This window comes from Macaca fascicularis, chromosome 6 (genome assembly GCF_037993035.2).
Source record: "Macaca fascicularis isolate 582-1 chromosome 6, T2T-MFA8v1.1".
Taxonomy (NCBI): domain Eukaryota; kingdom Metazoa; phylum Chordata; class Mammalia; order Primates; family Cercopithecidae; genus Macaca; species Macaca fascicularis.
The window spans coordinates 144,575,341-144,595,457 of record NC_088380.1 but is presented as its reverse complement, the minus strand read 5'-3'; the positions used below and the strand labels follow the sequence as shown (position 1 = coordinate 144,595,457).

Below are 20,117 nucleotides of genomic sequence, written 5' to 3'. Positions count from 1 at the left end.
AAAAAAAAAAAAAAAAAAAAGAAAAAGATCTTTGTGAAGCAGTCATGCATTAGCTTTCCCATTAATTTAATTAGAGCCTCTAATACATACGAAAGCGGAGATGACTAAATAAAATAACTTCCTTTCCTGCTTCCAGGGTGATCCAAGAAATTTCTCTCTCCCCATCCAAATCAAGGGTTGATGACACTGCTGTGATTGATGCCTTTTGTTCCCAGACCAAATTGTTTTTTATAGCCTACCCCCTGCCAGCAGTTTCCAAAGCGCCACTGCCATCAGCTTCAGAGGGAATCCCTTCCTCAGGCCTCCTGGGCAGCAGCTGCAGGGTGATGGCAGGGAGCACAGAATGGGAGGAGAAAGCAACGGGCAGACAAATGGGCAGCTAATCAGACCAACAGCCCAATCACTAGACCCATAAAAAAATTCCATTCCCCACCTCCACTGACCTCATCTGCATTTTTTTGGCCAAGGTGGGGAGAATGCTCCTTGAAAAGTTATGTTTCATACAATCTATCAAAGCAGGCTCTAATTATTGCTCCCCACACCTTTTTCTTTCTCAAGCCAATTATTTAGCCCAATAGTTGTCAAATCACTACAGACCTTACAGATACTAAAAGGACAATTAGGGAATATTATGAACAACTTTATGCCAGTACATCAAACAAATTAGATGAAATAAACAAAGCCTTTGAAAAATGCAAACTACCAACAGTGTGTCAACCTAAAGCACAATTTCTGGGTCTTCCTTTAAACTTTTTTTCAAAGTTTGTATCTCTCTCAATTTTCAGGATTTTTCATTTTAAAGCGGCCTTACTGAGCTTACTTAATTAGCATTCTCAACTGTTCTACTAGGAACTGGTTACTTCTCAACACAAGTTATCTAATTGTGGAGTGGAGAGGGTTAAGCTATTTTATAAGAATAAGCATCTCCATCTTGAGGGGGAGGATAATACATCTTAATCAGGATTTTAAAATCCTGATCCTTCTGGGCGGCCTTTATGTTGAGGCCAGAAGGACAGCTTCTCTGAACTTTAGTGTTTCTGGTCCTAGCCAGTGTGAGAACATTTCAAGGAGTCTTTAACATATATATGTGGTTAGAGTCTTCTTGTACCATAAAATGGTTAGACAAGGACCAATATAAAGCAGTCAGTCTGCAATGAGGTTGGAGCTTTAGAGACAAGCACATCCTTTTCAGTGGTGCTTGCTTTTATAATGTGTCATTTAGCAAATGGACTGTGAAGAATTCGTCATGCCAAACTCCTAACCATCTGATGACTGGGTACGGACTAAACATCTCAGATGAAAATGTTTAGACTTTAAGCCTTCAGTCTTTCAAAGCTCAATTAAAATAAAGTACTATATCTAATGGGACTCTTAAGTTCTAGTTTAACTTAGTCTGTTTGCAGCTTTTATAGATACAGGTTCAACATGTAAATGGCAAACCATTATCAATTCCTTTATGCTTCTCAGGGATGATTGAAGAAAATGTAATATTTGAAACTGTTGTCATCTTTGTGGTGAGAAACAAATATGTATCCTAAATTAAATTAAAATGTAATATTATTAGGGTATTTTCCCTTTGGTGAAATCATATTATTATATGTTTCTGTTGCTAAAATGGAAGGTGCCAACCTGAACACACTATTGTGTGTGGGAAGTCAGACTCTTTGTTTAGCTTCCTGTAGGTTCTGGGTGCCCCCATGCCCTCCTCCTTCAATTCTTCGATAGCTACCTGGCTCTAAGGCCTGGCTTTAAGTTCTCCTGAGCCATCTGAGCTGGCCTTTTCACTGGATTCCCTACCCTTTTCTCTTCATATAGTGCTTTTTTTCTTCTTCCTCTATTCTTTTTAAAGCCTCTTCATCTTTTTTCCTGCCCTTAACTTGATCATTTCCCTTTATATTTAGAATGCATCCGACCTCCACATAACGGCTATAAAGATTTTGAAATGATGGTGGCCGGGTGCGGTGGGTCACGCCTGTAATCCCAGCACTTTGGGAGGCCGAGGCGGGCGGATCACCTGAGGTCGGGAGTTCAAGACCAGCCTGACCAACATGGAGAAACCCTGTCTTTACTAAAAACACAAAATTGGCTGGGCGTGGTGGCATATGCCTATAATCCCAGCTACTAGGGAGGCTGAGGCAGGAGAATCGCTTGAACCTGGGAGGAGGAGGTTGTGGTGAGCTGAGATCGTGCCATAGCACTCCAGCCTGGGCAACAAGAGTGAAACTCCGTCTCAAAAAAAAAAAAAAAAAGATTTTGAAATGATGAAGCATGTTACAAAGTAGAGGAATTTTTTTGGGGGTGGGGGTGGGGGACGGAGTCTTGCTTTGTTGCCCAGACTGGAGTGCAGTGGCATAATCTCAGCTCACTGCAACCTCTGCCCCCCGGGTTCAACCAATTCTCCTGCCACAGCCTCCTGAGTAGCTGGGATTACAGGCACCTGCCACCACACCCAGCTAATTTTTGTATTTTTAGTGGAGACGGGATTTCACTATATTGGCCAGCCTGGTCTCGAACTCCTGACCTTAGGTGATCCACCCACCTCAGCCTCCCAAAGTGCTGGGATTACAGGCGTGAGCCACTGTGCCCAGCCAAGTGGAGGGCTTTAAAACAGTATACTAACGCAATTTGTTGCTGTTCCAGTTGGCCATGGGACTCAAGTTGAATGGACACTTCCTGTATTGATACTGAAAACAGATCCTACATCCTATGTCCATTGAGTAACTAGGTTTGAAATTAATTCTGTCTACTTTGTGACAATTAACAATTTCTTGTTGAGTAGTGTGTAACTCATAAGGTAAAAAAAAATTTTATATTTATGTTAGTCTGACATTCAGGGCTCCCACATACTGGCCAGTGCTTATCTTTCTAATGCTTATTTTCCTAATCTCCCCTGTACCTGCCTTTATGGACTCTGCTCTAGCTAGAGTGGTCTGTTTGCTCCCTTGCTCACTCCAGTCTCCATTTTCTAAAGCCATTCTCTTCCTTTGCCCTTGCTCGCCAACATCACAAACACTGGAAGACCCTCCCCTTTTCTGCTTGTACAATTTCAAGCCTACAAGATAATTTCCTGTAATTTTGCTCTAATGCATGCTTATCTCTTGTGCCTGTGAACTACTCATACTTAAATTCTGACTTGGCTTGTAGTTAATAATATATTCCCTTGACATAATGTGCTGGACAGTACATTATGAAGTGATTTAACATTTGGCCTTTGGAGACAGCAAAGCAGTTTTTATAAACATTTATGTATTTTTAAAGTGAGTTACCTGGCAACCTCCCAAACAAGAATAGGTTCGTTCAGTCTCCCAACAAAGCAGTTTTTATCATGATTCCATGACTTCCTCGCTCTGTGACAATGGGGAAAGTTGCTTAATCTTGCTGAGTCACAGTTTCCTCATCGATACAATGGGGATAATGGTAGTTCCTATCTCACAGGACTGTTGTGAGGACTAAATGGGATAATATATGTAAAAGTATATAACAGTGCCTATTGGCAAAGAGTAAGCATTCAATCAACATTAGCTATTATTATTTCCCTCTAGTATTTTTACTTAGCTTATTTATATATGGATTATGCTCCATCATTAATGGAAAGATTACTATTTGCTGTTATTTATTATATGCCAAGCACTGTACTAGGCACTTTTTTTTTTTTTTTTGAGATGGAGTTTTTCTCTTGTTGCCCAGGCTGGAGTGCAATGGGGCAATCTCGACTCACCACAACCTCCGCCTTCCAGGTTCAAGTGATTCTCCTGCTTCAGCCTCCCAAGTAGCTGGGATTACAGGCATGTGCCACCACGCCTGGCTAATTTTGTATTTTTAGTAGAGATGGGGTTTCACCATGTTGGTCGGGCTGGTCTCAAACTCCCGACCTCAGGTGATCTGCCCGCCTCAGCCTCCGAAAGTGCTGGGATTACAGGAGTGAGCCACCCCGCGTGGTCCGGCTCTCTTATTAATACTTATGTTATTTAATTCTCACAGCAGCAATCCTGAGGTTAAAGTGATTTGATCTGGAAATTAGAAAATCCTACTAATGCCTTACCTGGGAATTAGTAGAGCCAGAATTTTGAACTGTCTTTTGTTATAGGGGCCTCAGCCATGAACCTAGGATAAGTGGGGAAAATATATTTTTATCCCCTACTGAACTCAATTATATCTGCCTCTAAAGCCTTTCCACTGCTTCATGGTGCTTTTTCACAGACATGGGAAACTTTTTGTTTTTCTCACAGGGCTACCTACCTGTTGTGTACAAACCGAGTTCCTTCATTTAATGGATTTATTGTATTTAAATCAACAGAGTGGCATTGGGGGCTTTATTTAGTTTATGCTATTGTTCTTTGTGGCTGAAAATCACAGGTTCTCTGCCCTTATCACTAGAAGGCACCTCCAAATCTCTTTTCATTCACCATATTACTGAAGGCACTAATACCCTTATTTACACCTAACCACTACTTGCTTCTACTCATATGTCTGCTTGAAAAGAAGCTTTGCCAGTTAATGTAAAACCACCTGGCCGGGCGCGGTGGCTCAAGCCTGTAATCCCAGCACTTTGGGAGGCCGAGATAGGCGGATCATGAGGTCAGGAGATCGAGACCATCCTGGCTAATACGGTGAAACCCCGTCTCTACTAAAAAAATACAAAAAACTAGCCGGGCGAAGTGGCAGGTGCCTGTAGTCCCAGCTACTCGGGAGGCTGAGGCAGGAGAATGGCGTGAACCCGAGAGGAGGAGCTTGCAGTGAGCTGAGATCCGGCCACTGCACTCCAGCCTGGGTGACAGAGCGAGACTCCGTCTCAAAAAAAAAAAAACCACCTAATTTAGCCTCTTAATTTATAGTTGAAGCAAATAAGGCTCAAGGGCTAAGAGATGTGCCCAAGGTCAAGCTAATGGCTGTACCTCAACTGGGTCTCAATCCAGGTTTCTAGCTCATGTCCAGAAAGCCACTCATTATGCCAGGAGCCCCTTGAAAAGCAGCACTCAACAAGGTTATTGTCATAAGTAGTTCAAAACCTCCGCCTGTAGTCTTATTTGTGGTGCTAATTTAATAACACCCCCTTTAAATTATACAAATAAACTTCCTTCAGCACAAAATTCGAGTAAATGAAATCTTAAAAAAAAAATTTTTTTTAATGTAGACATGGGGGTCTCACTATGTTGCCCAGGCTGGTCTGGAACTCCTAGACGCAAGCAGTCCACCTGCCTTGGTCTCCCTAAACTCTGGGATTACAGGCATAAACCACTGCGCCCAGCCCAAATAAGCGAAATCTAACCATTAGACTATGTGTACATCAAGAACATGTGACTGTTGCTTTTTTAAAAACTGAGACGGAGTCTCATTCTGTCACCCTGGCTGGAGTGCAGCAGAGCGATCTCGAGTCACTGCAACCTCTGCTTCCTGGGTTCAAGTGATTCTCCTGCCTCAGACTCCTGAGTACCTGGAATTATAGGTGTGCACCACCATGCCGTCTAATTTTTGTTGTTTTAGTAGAGACGGGGTTTCACCACGTTGGTCAGGCTGGTCTCCAACTCCAGAGCTCAAACCATACACCTGCCTTGGCCTCTCAAAGTGCTGGGATTATAGGCGTAAGCCACCACGCTAGGCCTGACTGTTGCTTTTTTTTTTTTTTTTTTTTTCTTTTTCTGAAACTGAGTCTCTCTCTGTCGCCCAGCCTGGAGTGCAGTGGTGCAATCTTGGCTCACTGTAACCTCTGCCTCCTGGATTCAAGCAGTTCTCTGCCTCAGCCTCCTGAGTAGCTGGGATTACAGGTGCCACCACCACACCTGGCTAATTTTTTTGTATTTTTAGTACAGACAGGGTTTCACCATATTGCTCAGGTTGGTCTCGAACTCCCGACCTCATGATCCACCCTCCTCAGCCTCCCAAAGTGCTGGGATTACAGGCATCAGCCACTGCACCCAGCCCAACGGTTGCTTTTACATAGGCTATATATTTCTAGGAAGCAGAAGTAACTATTCTAACTTTTTCCGTATGGCAAGTGGCACAAGGCATCATCTGAAGGCCAAAACTGTCAGGATAGAGAAACTTAGAAGCTCAGAATAGAATGTTAGAATCTGAAAAAAAAATTGGGGGAATGTATAATGCAATCTAATCCAATCCCCTGTTTGTATAACAATGATTTTGAGGCTCAAGAAGTAATTCTCATGGCATTATAGTAAAATCTGTGGCCACATCAGCAACATTTTTCATGCAGTACTAAATTATCTTCCTTGATTTTCTGAAAATTAAATTGTATCAATAGTCACTTAAGATTGCAGGAATAGGCCAGGCGTGGTGGCTCACACCTGTAATCCCAGCACTTTGGGAGGTTGGGGTGGGCGGATCACGAGGTCAGGAATTTGAGACCAGCTTGGCCAACATAGTGAAACCCCATCTCTACTAAAAATACAAAAATTAGCTGGGTGTGGTGGTGCGTGCCTGTAATCTCAGCCACTTGGGAGGCTGAGGCAGGAGAATTGCTTGAATCCGGGAGGCGAATGTTGCAGTGAGCTGAGACCGTGCCATTGCATCGGGTGACAGAGTAAGACTCTGTCTCTAAAATAAAATAAAACAGAATAGAATAGAATAGAATAGAATAGAATAGAATAGAATAGAATAGAATAGAATAGAATAGAATAGAATAGATTTCAGGAATAAGTCCTTTTGGAAAAATGCAAGACAACCTTCAGGGAACTAAAATTAAATATTACCTTACTCTCCTTTTGGAACATGAGCCTCATTATTTGGGCGGTTTTATATGTAGTTACAACTTTTCTTGGTTTTTGGATAGTCCTTATGTGTTATTGGCAGAATAATTTCTCACCAAAAGCATCGAAATTCAGAAAGACAGAAACAATGGCATTTATCTTGGCCAAATAAGAAGTTTGAAGAACTCCAGATTATGATATATTCCAAAGTGGCCTCAGTTTTTCAGCAAATTTCAGAGTTAGAAAGGAGTCAGAACTCGGCTTGGATCATCCTATAAGAGAATCAACAATTCTTTTGTAATATCTTAGCCATAGAGGCAACATGAAATGTCTGGCTGTTTAGTAAAAGCTCTAACAATATTTTCATCCTCACTGTTTTCTTTAGGTTGTGTAGGTATCCCTATTGGAGCCCACGATTTGAAAGAAATTTTGTATTATTGTCTTTTTTTTTTTTTTTTAATTTTGTTTTCCCCAGTTTGTGCTCATATAGATTCCAGCCATTCTTCTTTTACCACACATGCTACTCAGCCTGGTTCTAAAGAAATGAGGCTGAGAAGAATTATATATCACAATAGGGAAATGTATCCAATACCCTCAACCCAGCCCTGTCCTTCAGACTCTGGAGATTATTTCAATTCAACTCCAAGACACTGGTGAATGAGGGAGGCTTTTGGAGGGGTGAGGTGTGGGAGGGTGCCAAGGGGCTAAAAGATCTTATGAAGCTCCCTGCCATGCTGGCCCAGAATTAACCCATGGTTTCCCAGCCAGAGCAGTCACAGCTGCCTTGCTTTCCTGGGGCTTCACATGTTAATCTATGAAATTAACCAACTGAGTTTGACCGTGACTGTCTTTGTTTTGCAAAACAAAATTGGTAAGGCAGGCCTCATGCTGACTGACTGAATGGAGTCATCAACCCAATTCAAGGGGTGCCACAAAAGCAAGGAAGTGAAACTTCAATTTCCTCCTCATGTGAAATGATAGCTTATCATACCGAGTATGACCCTTACGCAGCTCAGGGCAAAGTATTTTATTGCTTTTTTTGTGAACAGCAATAAACCACTCTCTTCTAGTTTTTCCTCTAACCCCCACCCCCGCCCCACACCTGATTGATTAAAGCTCATTGGAAAAGGTCTGTTCTCTGTTGTCAGTGATCAGAGAACCAAAAGCCTCCTTTTTGCCCTCATCAACCTGTTATCATTTTATCTCTATCCTAGGAAGTACAGGGTTTGTTTTAAAACAACACAGAAGTAAACAGAGGGGGTAAAGCCATTCTGGCTTCAGAGCACCCTTGTAATAGTCATTGGCTCTAACCACCTGGGTGAGTTTTGCTTCAGTTCTAGGCCAGGCAGATGATGTTGGTTGCTTTCATCCCCAAGTTTCCTCTGCCCTTATACACACCTCTGTTAGAATGTTTATCACACTACATTGAGTTGTTTGAGACAGGATCTTGCTGTGTTGCCCATGCTGGAGTGCAGTGGTACTATCATAGCTCACTGCAGCCTCGATCTCCCATCTCAAGTGATCCTCCTGCCTCAGCCTCCTGAGTACCTAGGACTGCAGATGCGCACCACCACACTTGCCTAATTTTCGTATTTTTTGTAGAAATGACATCTTGCTATGTTGCTTAGGCTGGCATACTACATTGTTATGAGCACAGGTGAGCATTTCTTGATTGGGATTATGTACTTTCATTTTTATGTCCCTAAGCAGGTGCCTAGCATATCCTTGACCCCATAGAAGGCATTCAGTGAAAGAATAAATTGACAGGGAGGCCTCCCACAAAGGTTAGGTCATCTTTTCACCTACCTGTCAGCAAGTCCCTAACTATCTAGACTCAGAATCAGAAAGAAGTTCAGTAGCTCAGCTCCTTCACTGGACACTTGTAGGCGTCTATGGGGGAAGATGTGATGTTTCTTAGGACTTGAACCTGTACCCTCTTCACTCTTACCTCATTTACTTCCATGGCTTCAGAAAGTATCTGTTTATCGATGACTCCCAAATTTGCATCTCCTTCTCAAACTTCTTTTCTAGTTTATTTAGCAAGATTTCCTATACTTATTAGCCAATCACCTGCTTGATAGCTCCATTTGAATGTCTCAGAAATATTACAAAGTTAACACGCTTAAAATGGAACTTTTTTTTTTGGAAACAGTCTCACTTTGATGTCCAGTCTGGAGTGCAGTGGAACAATCTCAGCTCACTGCAACCTCTGCCTCCCAGATTCAAGTGATTCTCCTGCCTCAGCCTCCCAAGTAGCTAGGATTACAGGCACACACCACCACTCCCAGCTAATTTTTGTATTTTTAGTAGGCAAGTGGTTTCACCATTTTGGCCAGGCTAGTCTCAGACTCCTGGCCTCAAGTGATCCACCCACCTCAGCCTCCCAAAGTGCTGGGATTACAGGTGTGAGTCACGACACCTGGCCAAAATGGAACTCTTAATTCTCATCTTCCTGTTAGTCCTAACCTGGTTCTCTCTCATTTTGCCCGTGTCCATAAATGGCACCACCTGCCACTCAGTTACTAAAGTTGCAAAGACTGGGAGTCATCTAGCTTCCTCACCTTCTCTCACCCACCGTATCTAATCCATCAGCAATTGCATTGATTCTTCCTTTTTTTTTTTTTTTTTAAGACTGAGCCTTGCTCTTGTCACCCAGGCTGGAGTGCAGTGGCACGATCTCAGCTCACAGCAACCTCCATCTCCCGGGTTCAAGTGATTCTCCTGCCTCAGCCTCCAAAGTAGCTGGGATTACAGGCAAGCGCCACCACATCCGGCTAGTTTTTGTATTTTTAGTAGAGATGGGGTTTTGCCATGTTGGCCAGGCTGATCTCGAACTCCTGACCTTGAGATCTGCCTGCCTCGGTCTCCCACAGTGCTGGAATTACAGGCATAAGCCACCACACCTGGCCGATTCTTCCTCTTTTTAACATACTGCTTACCTTCCTTCTCTCTGCTTCCTCTGTTCCTATCCTAGTTCAAGCCACCATTAGCTCTTGCCTGAACTAATACAATTGCTTTTCCTTTAGGGTTCCACTCTTGCCCCTTCCAGTCAATTTTCATATAACATCTAAGTATGGGTTTTTTTGTGGCTTTTTTGTGTGTGTGTGTTGTTTGGGTTTTGAGACAGAATCTCATTCTGTCATCCAGGCTGCTGGAGTACAGTAGCACAATCTCAGCTCACTGCAACCTCTACCTCCCAACCAAGCGATTTTCGTGCCTCAACCTCCCAAGTAGCTGGGACTACAGGCACATGCCACCATTCCCAGCTAATTTTTTTTTTTGTAGAGACAGAGTTTCATTAAGAAGGCCAGACTTGTCTCAAGCTCCTGGCCACAGGAGATCCACTGCCTTGGCTTCCCAAAGTGCTGGGATTACAGGCATGAGCCACTGCACCTGACCCAGTTTCGTTTTGTTTTGAAGTAAATAGGATCCTATCACCATCCTGCTAAAACTTTTTCTTTTTAGACAGGGTCTTGCTATGTTGTGCAGTCTGGTCTCAAACTCCTGGGCTCAGGTAATCCTCCTGCTTTAGCCTCCTGAGTTGCTGGCACTGCAGGTACATGCCACCGTGCCCAACTCCTTCTTAAAATCTTTTCATGGCTTCCTGTTTCTCTAGAACAAAATTCAACCTTTATATTGAGGCCTACTGAAGTCCAATATGATTCTGACTCTGTGTCCTACAACATTTTTTTTCAGGTGAAACCAAGTTAAGGTGGATACCATGGAATACAGAGAAGGAATACATGAAGTGAGAGGTAGTATAGAAGAGAGAATGGGCTGACTTTTTCCTTTGCCTTGGGCTTAGGTGGTAATGGTGTATTTGGGAACTTCATATGTTCTTCTCTTTCCTTGTTTTATTTTTTTTTCCCTTAAATCACATAGCACATCCAGCCCCTCCCCTATAATCTAACTTTCTTAACTACTGCCCATCTGATTAGTCCTGAGAGTAGTATGGAGCCCTTTAGAACAGAGGACCTAAGGGTTACTTGAACTTGAAATCAGGAGGTCTGAAATCTAGCCTCAACCTTTAACTAGCCAAGTGACCTTGAGCAAATAGATTTCCCTTCTGCCAGGAGAAGGGGTTCTCCTCCGGCTCCGAGGAGAATGACCTATGTGACCTGTGACCTATACACTCACACCACCATAGGGAACATCAGTTTTAGGTTGGGAGAGCTCTAATCACCCACTACATGCAAAGTAAAGTGTTGTGAGAGGCTTTGCCGAGTCACTAAGAAGGGTAATATGGTTCTACATCCAAGGAAGAGACTTGTCAGTCCTATTGTTGAGGCAAAAAAATACATAATGCCTAGATATCATAGGCAGTGATACATAGGTTCTATCAAATGAATAGAAGGAAATTTCAAGGAGCAGAGAGACCTTAAGGTAATGTTTGGAGTTGAGGAGGCAGTCGATAGGACAAAGGTGTTTCAGAGAGGGAAATGGTCTCAACTGAAATATAGAACTTAGGTGGGAATCAAGTATGCAAGGAGCTGTTAAAACCTTGTCCAGCTGGAGCTGAGGAAGCAAGGGATACAGTTGGACAAGCAAGTTAAGAGCAATTACTAGCCAGGAGCAGTGGCTCATGCATGTAATCCCAGCACTTTAGGAGGCCGAGGTGGGTAAATCACTTGAGGTCAGGAATTCGAGACCAGCCTGACCAACATTGTGAAACCTCATCCCTACTAAAAATACAAAAAATTAGCTGGGTGTGGTGGCAGATGCCTATAATCCCAGCTACTCAGGAGGCTGAGGCAGGAGAATCACTTGAACCCAGGAGGCAGAGGCTGCAGTGAGTCCAGATTGTGCCACTGCACTCCAGACTGGGCAAATGAAAGCAATTGTTCACTTTTTGGCCTATTTACTATGTTTTTTGAAATTTTATGAAAATATATTAATATATTATTCATAGAAAAAAAATTTTATGTTTACGGTAGGTTGTGTCATGTTTAGGAGACTTGAAATGCCAGCCCAGGCCGGACATGGTGGCTCAAGTCCGTAATCCCAGCACTTTGGGAGGCCGAGGCGGGCGGATCACGAGGTCAGGAGTTTGAGACCAGCCTGGCCAACATAGTGAAACCCCATCTCTACTAAAAATACAAAAATTAGCAGGGCATGGTGGCCGGCGCCTGTAGTCCCAGCTACTTGGGAGGCTGAGGCAGGAGAATCGCTTGAACCCGGGAGGTGGAGGTTGCAGTGAGCTGAGATTGCGCCATTGCACTCCAGCCTGGGAGACAGAGTGAGATTCCCTCTCACAAAAATATAATAATAAGAATAAAATGGCCGGGCGCGGTGGCTCAAGCCTGTAATCCCAGCACTTTGGGAGGCCGAGGCGGGCGGATCACAAGGTCAGGAGATCGAGACCACAGTGAAACCCCGTCTCTACTAAAAATACAAAAAATTAGCCGGGCGCGGTGGCGGGCGCCTGTAGTCCCAGCTACTCAGGAGGCTGAGGCAGGAGAATGGCGGGAACCCGGGAGGCGGAGCTTGCAGTGAGCCGAGATCGCGCCACTGCACTCCAGCCTGGGCAACAGCGTGAGACTCCGTCTCAAAAAAAAAAAAAAAAAAAAAAAAAAAAAAGAATAAAATAAGAAAAGAAAGAAATGCCACCCCAAAGAATTTAGATTTTATTCTCTAGTACCTTGAAGTTTTTGTTTTGCTTTGTTTTTTAATCAGGTGAATAATCAATTGAATGTGATGAATTAGTAAGGTAAATATGGTAGTAATGTGTTAGGTGGAGAGCTGAAAAGTAGAATATCAGTTCTTGGTTCAAAATTCAGGTACAAGGGATGATCTTAGCACAGTGTGGAAGCAAAGGTAATAGAGGGAAGGGATAGATTTGGAGGACAAACCAAAGGAAGAAGACTAAATGTGAAAAGATCAGCAGAGGGAGGAGTCAGGAACGACTCAGAAAAGTAAGCCTCGGTAACTCAAAGTTTCATTAGCTCACTGATGGAAACAGAGAAGTCATAAGAGAAAATCAGTTGTGACATCCAAGTAGAATGGCCAGTCAAGCATTAGAGCTGCAATGCCTAGAGCTCACACAGAGATGGAAATTTAGGAGTCATCAGCACAGAAATAAGACTGGAATTTGAGAATAGGTAAGTTCTCCACGGTGAGAGCAGAGAAAAAAGTGGACCTCAACCTGAACTTTAGGGTGATGTTCATATTAAGGATCAAGAAAGAAGAGTAGCCCAAAAGAACTGTCTGAAATGCAGGAGGATTTATAGCCAGTGCTCACTGATGCACTTAGAGAGAACTATGTCTGTGGGATAGAGGGAGAGGGATACAGAAGACAAGCAATTAAACGTGGGTAATGAGGCCGGATGTGGTAGCTCACACCTGTAATCCTAGCACTTTGGGAGGCCAAGTTGAGTGGATCACTTGAGGTCAGGAGTTCGAGACCAGCCTGACCAACATGGTGAAACCTTGTTTCTACTAAAAAACAAATACAAAATTAGTCGGGCAAGGTGGTGCGCACCTGTATCCCAGCTACCTGGGAGGCAGAGGCAGGAGAATCACTTGAATCTGGGAGGCAGAGGTTGTAGCGAATCAAGATTGCACCATTGCACTGCAGTCTGGGCAACAAAGGTGAAACTCCTTTTTAAAAAAAAAAAAAAGGTGGGTAATGAAATCAGAACCCTGATTATGGATTCCATACTTAAGAGATTAGGTGGTAAAAGAAATAAAATATGAGTTTGGGAGGACAGTAGGTCAAGAAGAGTTTTTCTTCTCTCTCTCTCTTTTTTTTTTTTTTTTTTTTTGAGACAGGGTCTTATTCTGTTGCCCAGGTTGGAGTGCTGTGGCATGATTACAGCTCACTGTAGCCTTGACCTTCTGGGCTTAATCCTCCTGCCTCAGCCTCCTGAGTAGCTGGTACTACAGGCACATACCACCACTAGGCTAATTTTTTTTTTTTTTTTTTTTGAGATGGAGTCTCACTCTGTCCCCCAGGCTGTAGTGCAGTGGCGTGATCTTGGCTCACTGCAAACTCTGCCTCCTGGGTTCAAGCAATTCTCTGCCTCAGCCTCCAGAGCAGCTGGGGATTACAGGCACCCGCCACCATGCTTGGCTAATTTTTGTATTTTTAGTAGAGACAGGGTTTCACCATCTTGGCCAGGCTGGTCTTGAACTCCTGACCTTGTGACCCACCTGCCTCGGCCTCTGAAATTGCTGGGATTACAGACGTGAGCCACCATGCTCAGCCTTCTTGGCTAATTTTTATATTTTTTGTAGAGATAAAGTTCTGCCATGTTGCCCAGGCTGGTCTCAAACTCCTGGGTTCAAGCAATCTCCCACCTCGGCCTCCCAAAGTGCTGGGATTACAGGTGTGAGCCATTGTGCTGGGCCCTTCTCTCTCTTTTTTATTTTATTTATTTATTTTTGTTGTTGTTGTTTTGAGATGGAGTCTTGCTCTGTCACCCAGTTTGGAGTGCAGTGGGTGTGATCTTGGCTCACTGCAACCTGTGCCTCCTGGGTTCAAGTGATTCTCCTGCCTCAGCCTCTTAAGTTTCTGGGACAACAGGCATGTGCCGCCACGCTGGGCTAATTTTTGTATTTTTGAATTTTTTTTTTTTTGAGATGGAGTATCGCTCTGTCGCCCAGGCTGGAGTGAAGTGGCATGATCTTGGCTCACTGCAACCTCCACCTCCTGGGTTCAAGAGATTCTCCTGCCTCAGCCTCCCAAGTAGCTGGGATTACAGGTGGAATTACTAATTTTTGTATTTTTAGTAGAGATGGGGTTTCATCATGTTGGTCCGGCTGGTCTTGAACTCCTGACCTCAGGTTATCCACCCACCTCGGCCTCACGAAGTGCTGGGATGACAGGCGTGAGCCACCGCGCCTGGCCCTCTCTCTTTTTTATTGGTGAGTCCCTTGGATATCTGAAGACAGGGATATGGCCAATGCCAGGAGACAGAGTGGTATAAATTAAGGGGACCTTCTAGAGGGGAGATTCCAGAAGGAGATGACAATGGTTAAGGTGACTCTAGGTTAGAAAATGTCAAGGTAGCCGGATGCGGTAGCTCACACCTGTAATCCCAGCACTTTGGGAGGCTGAGGCAGGAGGATCACCCAAGGTCGGGAGTTCAAGACCAGCCTAGCCAACATGGAGAAACCCCATCTCTACTAAAAATACAAAATTAGCTAGGCGTAGTGGTGCATGCCTGTGAGCTCTGTAAGACCAAGAATAAATAGATTTTTCAGACACATGAGGGAAAGAGGTGAAGGCAGTTGAGCTACTTGGGAGGCTGAGGCAGTAGAATCACTTGAACCTAGAAGGAGGTTTCGGTGAGCCAAGATCTCGCCATTGCACTCCAACCTGAGCAACAGAAGTGAAAATCCTCCTCAGAGAAGAAAAGAAAGGAAAAGGAAAAGGAAGAGAAGGGAAGGGAAGGAAGGGGAAGGGGAAAGGGAAGGGAAGGAGAAGGGGAAGGGGAAGGGGAAAGGGATCCCTTGACACCAGAAGTTTGAGGTTGCAGTGAGCCATAATCATGCCACTGCACTCCAGCCTGGGCAATAGAATGAGAACCTGTCTCAAAAAGAAAAAAAGAAAGAAATGAACTTTGGCAATGGAGAAATGCAAGTGGGGCAATCAGAGCTCTGTGAGACCAAGAATAAATAGATTCTTCAGACACATGAGGGAAAGAGGTGAAGCCAGTTGAGGCTTGAAAAGGATGTCTGGCTCATATCCCACCTAACTCCTCACAGAAACTCAAGTTCGTGTAGCTGAAGGGGAAAGGGAAGGGAAAGGAAGGGAAGATGAAAGGAAAATAAGAAAGAAAAGGTCAAGGTACCCTTAATGAGTGATCAGAAGGGTGAGGAAGTCTCCATGAGTAGTGAAATGACTGAACATAGTCCAACCTAAGCAGACAATTGAGCAAAGTCAGGAGGATAAAAGACTAACTGACACATTGTGGTCAATGCTGAGGATGTGGGGCTGTAACAACAGCTTTTCATGAACACAGGAGCTACCACTGGAAGAACTAGGATAGATGAAGCTGAGTACACCAGACAGAGTAGGGGTATTGGAGCAGGCTACACCTGGAGGAAGGCAGAGAAGGCAGAGGTCTGGGGGACTTTGGAGTCGGGCATATCCAGATTCCAAAAGAGAAAATAAGACGCTAGGCCAGGCCAGACCCTCAGTGATAAAGGAGGGCTAGATCTGGCAAATGAGTCAGACAATAGCAGCTTATAGGTAAGGTGGGCAGGAGAACAATGCTCCATTTGTAAATCTCAGGTACTCAGTTGTGAATCATGGGATTGGATGCCCTGATTGTCAGTTTCCTGTTCTTGTCCCCACACCACCACAAGCCCCAGCACAAGAGGACTCTAATGAGGCCACTCTGCTGGCCCAATCCCAGTGGATAGAGCAGGGAATCAAGGTTATTTTGTTGGGATGGAAGGCGTTAGAAAGGAACTTTGGGGCTGGGTGTGGTGGTTCATGCCTGTAATCCAAGCATTTTGAGAGGCTGAGGCAGGAGGATCACTTGAGCCCAGGAGTTCGAGACCAGCCAGGGCAACATAGTGAAACCTAATCACTACAGAAAATTAAAAATAAAATTACCCGGGTATGGTGGTGTATGCCTACAGTCTCAGCTACTTAGGAGGCTGAGGCGGGAGGATCCCTTGACACCAGAAGTTTGAGGTTGCAGTGAGCCATAATCATGCCACTGCACTCCAGCCTGGGCAATAGAATGAGAACCTGTCTCAAAAAGAAAAAAAGAAAGAAATGAACTTTGGCAATGGAGAAATGCAAGTGGGGCAATCAGAGCTCTGTGAGACCAAGAATAAATAGATTCTTCAGACACATGAGGGAAAGAGGTGAAGCCAGTTGAGGCTTGAAAAGGATGTCTGGCTCATATCCCACCTAACTCCTCACAGAAACTCAAGTTCGTGTAGCTGAAGACAGTCTAGGAAAAAGAGACAACTGGTGAAAAGCTGAAGTAATTGGCTTATTTCTTTTGGAGAATGAGTCTGTTTGAAGGCCTCAAATCCATAATATGAAGTCCTAGGAGAGGCCGGCTTAAGATGTAGTAGTGTTAATTCAGGATAGACGTGAGCAAATGCTCTGGTAAGCACTTTGTCCTGGGTAGGGAAGGACTGGCTTTCCCCTTCCTGACAGTCTTTCAAAACAGGATGTACAGTGTGTGCCCCCCCCCCTTTTTTTTTTTTTTTTGGCTTTAGGAGCTCTCCTGTTCAGAAGCAGGTGGCTGAATTAAGTGATCTCTTATAGACTGCAAGAAGCTGATGGCAAAGAAATGACAAGGGACCTTCTCAAGATCACTGAGTCCCATCAGAGGTGTGCATGGGTACCTGAGAATCTGAGAGGAATGTGGGAATGAGTTTGGGTACCTGGTGCACCATTGGGCCTTTCCCTACCCACTTCCTACCCACATCCCCACTTCCCCTGCCCGTCGTTTCCCTGGTCCCTTGCCGACCAAGTGCAGTTGGAGGCCTCCCAGACCCCTGGCCTAATTCCCCAGTGCTTTCTTTGGGTCATCACACATCCCTTTCCTGATGACGCTCCATGAGAAGGGCAGCCTAGCAGGGCAGGCAGAGCACCAACCATGGAGGCTGCCCAGGGCCCTGGAGTCTACTCTTTGCTCCTCTGCGATCTCAGGTGCTGATAGGGTCAGGATACTTTCCTCCTCCAGGCTCCGCTTGCCTTCAGTGGTAGGGAATGCTGCAGGATTGGGTGGCTTAGAGCTCTATTCCCATCCAAAGGTCTTTAACCTCTTCTAGAAGCCTTTGATCTGGTCCTTGCTTTTATTTTTCCCCAACCTGAACATCTTTATCTAGGTCCAGGGTCACTGCCTTTTGTCATCAATGAGGATTGTGAGCAGTTTGTGATGTGGGGCTAGAAACATTCGTTTTTCTCTGAACCCTGTTTTTCCTTTCTCTGTCTTCTAAAATAAACAGCCCTCCTTTGACATTCCCTCTTGAAACTTTGACCTCTAATGGAGACCATAATGGTTAGTTTTTTTCTTTGAGTACCCCCTGGAGAACCAGGATTCTGCCCTACCAAATCAGCAGGAGCCAGGCTTTCTGCTTTGTCATTCTAAGGTAGGCCTTTGCAAATCAAAAGTTAGGTTTCTTCATTCTGGAGAAAGGCTGAGAAATATGATTCTCTTGCTTGGTGAAGAGGGAGGAGAGGACACCTTTCATTGCATATGAATGGTAGTCATTCGACAAAACTGTCATGATGGTTAAGAATGTTGCCAGGGATCCCTGGGCTCCTACAGTGTAAGTGGTGTAAAAGAAAGAGTATGGATTTATGAGGCAGTAGCTTGAATTCAAATTCACCTCCCTGCATTTAATTCTAGGTTGAGGTGCTTAACCTCTCTCTGAGCCACAGTTTCCTCAGTAGTTGGAAAGGGATAATTGTAACTCTAATCGGATTGGTCTGAGGATTGAAGGAGATGATATCTATTAAGCACCTGACATTTAGTAGGTCATCAATTACTTCCTTTCCGCTCTAGTTTCCCTAACCTGCCAACAAGCCTGAGTAGATTGGCAGTGAACCAGAGGAGACCCAGGGAACAGGCCTCAGGGTTTTCTTAGGAGCTCCTAATTCTGCCCACATTAGAGAGCAGATGGGAAGAAGGAAGAAAAGAAAAAGACAAAAGAGATAAAGCTTTGTAGGGGTCTGGCAAGCATAATTATTTTCTTTCTTTCCTTCCTTCTATTTTTCTCTTTTCCTTTCTTTTTTAAAACTTTTTTTTTTTTTTTTTTTTTTTGAGGCAGGGTCTCACTCTATCACCCAGGCTGGAGTGCAGTAGCATGATCACAGCTCACTGCAGCCTCGACCTCCCAGGCTCAGTGGATCCTCCTACCTCAGCCTCTGGAGTAGCTGTGACTACTGGTGCATGCCACCACGCCTGGCTAACTTTTTGGTATTTTTTGTAGAGAAGGGGTTTTGCCATGTTGCCCAGGCTGGTCTCTAACTCCTGGACTCAAGTGATCTGCCTGCCTCAGCCTCCCAAAGTGTTGAGATTACGAGTGTGAGCCACCACACTTGGCCTCTTTTCTTTCTTTCCCTCTTTTTTTTTGTTGTTGTTGTAGAGATTGGGTCTTGCCATATTACCCAGGGTGGTCTCAGACTTCCTGACCTCAAGTGATTCTCCCGGCTTGGCCTCCCAAAAGCACATTTTCCTTTTAATCTAGACTGAGCAAATACAGAATTCCATTGTGCAGGGGAAGAGATGCTGTGCTTGGATTTACTGAACTAGGGGAATAGGCTCATGGACAGGTTTCCCTCATTGAGTTGATCACTTTTTCAGCAGATTTACAAGATCCATCATCAGATCGTGGCCAATCTGCCTGTCTTGGGTGCTGAATCTATGGAAACTGGGGGTTTTACTGTTCTGTCACCTTAATGATAGCCAACTTGTTAAGGATGAACCAAAAGGGAAGGGGTGTAGGGCTGTAACTGATGAATCTGAATAAGGCTGTGTTGCCTTGGAGTGAATCCTTGACAGGAAGGCGACGGATGCAGAAAAATCCAAATTCCTGTTGTTTCTGGCTGCGGGTCCATGTGGGAAGATTGGTTGGTGTGACTGATTGCTCTGAAGGTGAGATGGAAGAGGGTGGGAGAGGCTTGGAAGGAGAAGAGACTAAGGAGACTATGAGTTTTTTGGGGAAGCAGACAAACTTCAAGGAATTCTCATTGCCCTGAGATTTCTTGGTGAAAACCTCTGCTATAAGCCCACAGTAAACACAAGGCTTGTTCTCTTGGAATGACCTTTTGAACAGGGCAGCAGGGCTGGTTGTGCTCCTGAAAATCCCTCCCAAGATTATTTGGTATGTCAGTAAGGTCCTGGGGAAGATGTCAAAGCCTCAGGTGCCTGGGTTCTTTGGCTGGAGATTCAGTTAGGAATGCAGGGAGAAAATCTAGTGTGTTCATTTCTCTAGCACAGGGTCACAACTCGGGTTTCAGGGGAGGTGCTTTGACGTCTATATTTATTGAGGGTTTAACCTCTGTGCTGGATAATTTTATTTTTGCTTTTTCTCTGGGCCTCAGGGAAATAATCTTTTGGTTGCCTATTTCCATTCCTCCTTCCATGACCACCAAGCAGCACACACCACACACACTTTGTTTCTCTGTCACTGCTGCAGTGTGCTTTTGAACTTTCCATTGAAGGAGGGACAGAGAGGAAATCTGTCACTTCCTTGACATAGGCTTCGCTTTTATGTATCTGTCCTTGTATCTGTTCTTTGACATCTGTGGTAGTTTTAAATGTTTCTCTTGAGATGCCAACTTCCTTCATGAACATTTCACCTTCCTTTTCACTAAAAAACAAAATTGGTTATTCCTTTTTGGCATTAAAACAAATAACACATTAACTCTTTCTGATGACAAAAAAGATTTATTGTAGGCAAACGTAAAAATACAGAAAAACACAAAAGGAAAACAAA

The 20,117-nt window shown here is 44.2% G+C and overlaps 1 protein-coding gene across 1 annotated transcript in view; it reads left to right on the top strand.

Moving 5' to 3' along the window:
• Positions 1 to 20,117, top strand: part of NME5 (NME/NM23 family member 5) — a 54,018-nt gene that overhangs the window by 32,672 nt on the left and 1,229 nt on the right. The gene's annotated exons all lie outside the window — the stretch shown is intronic.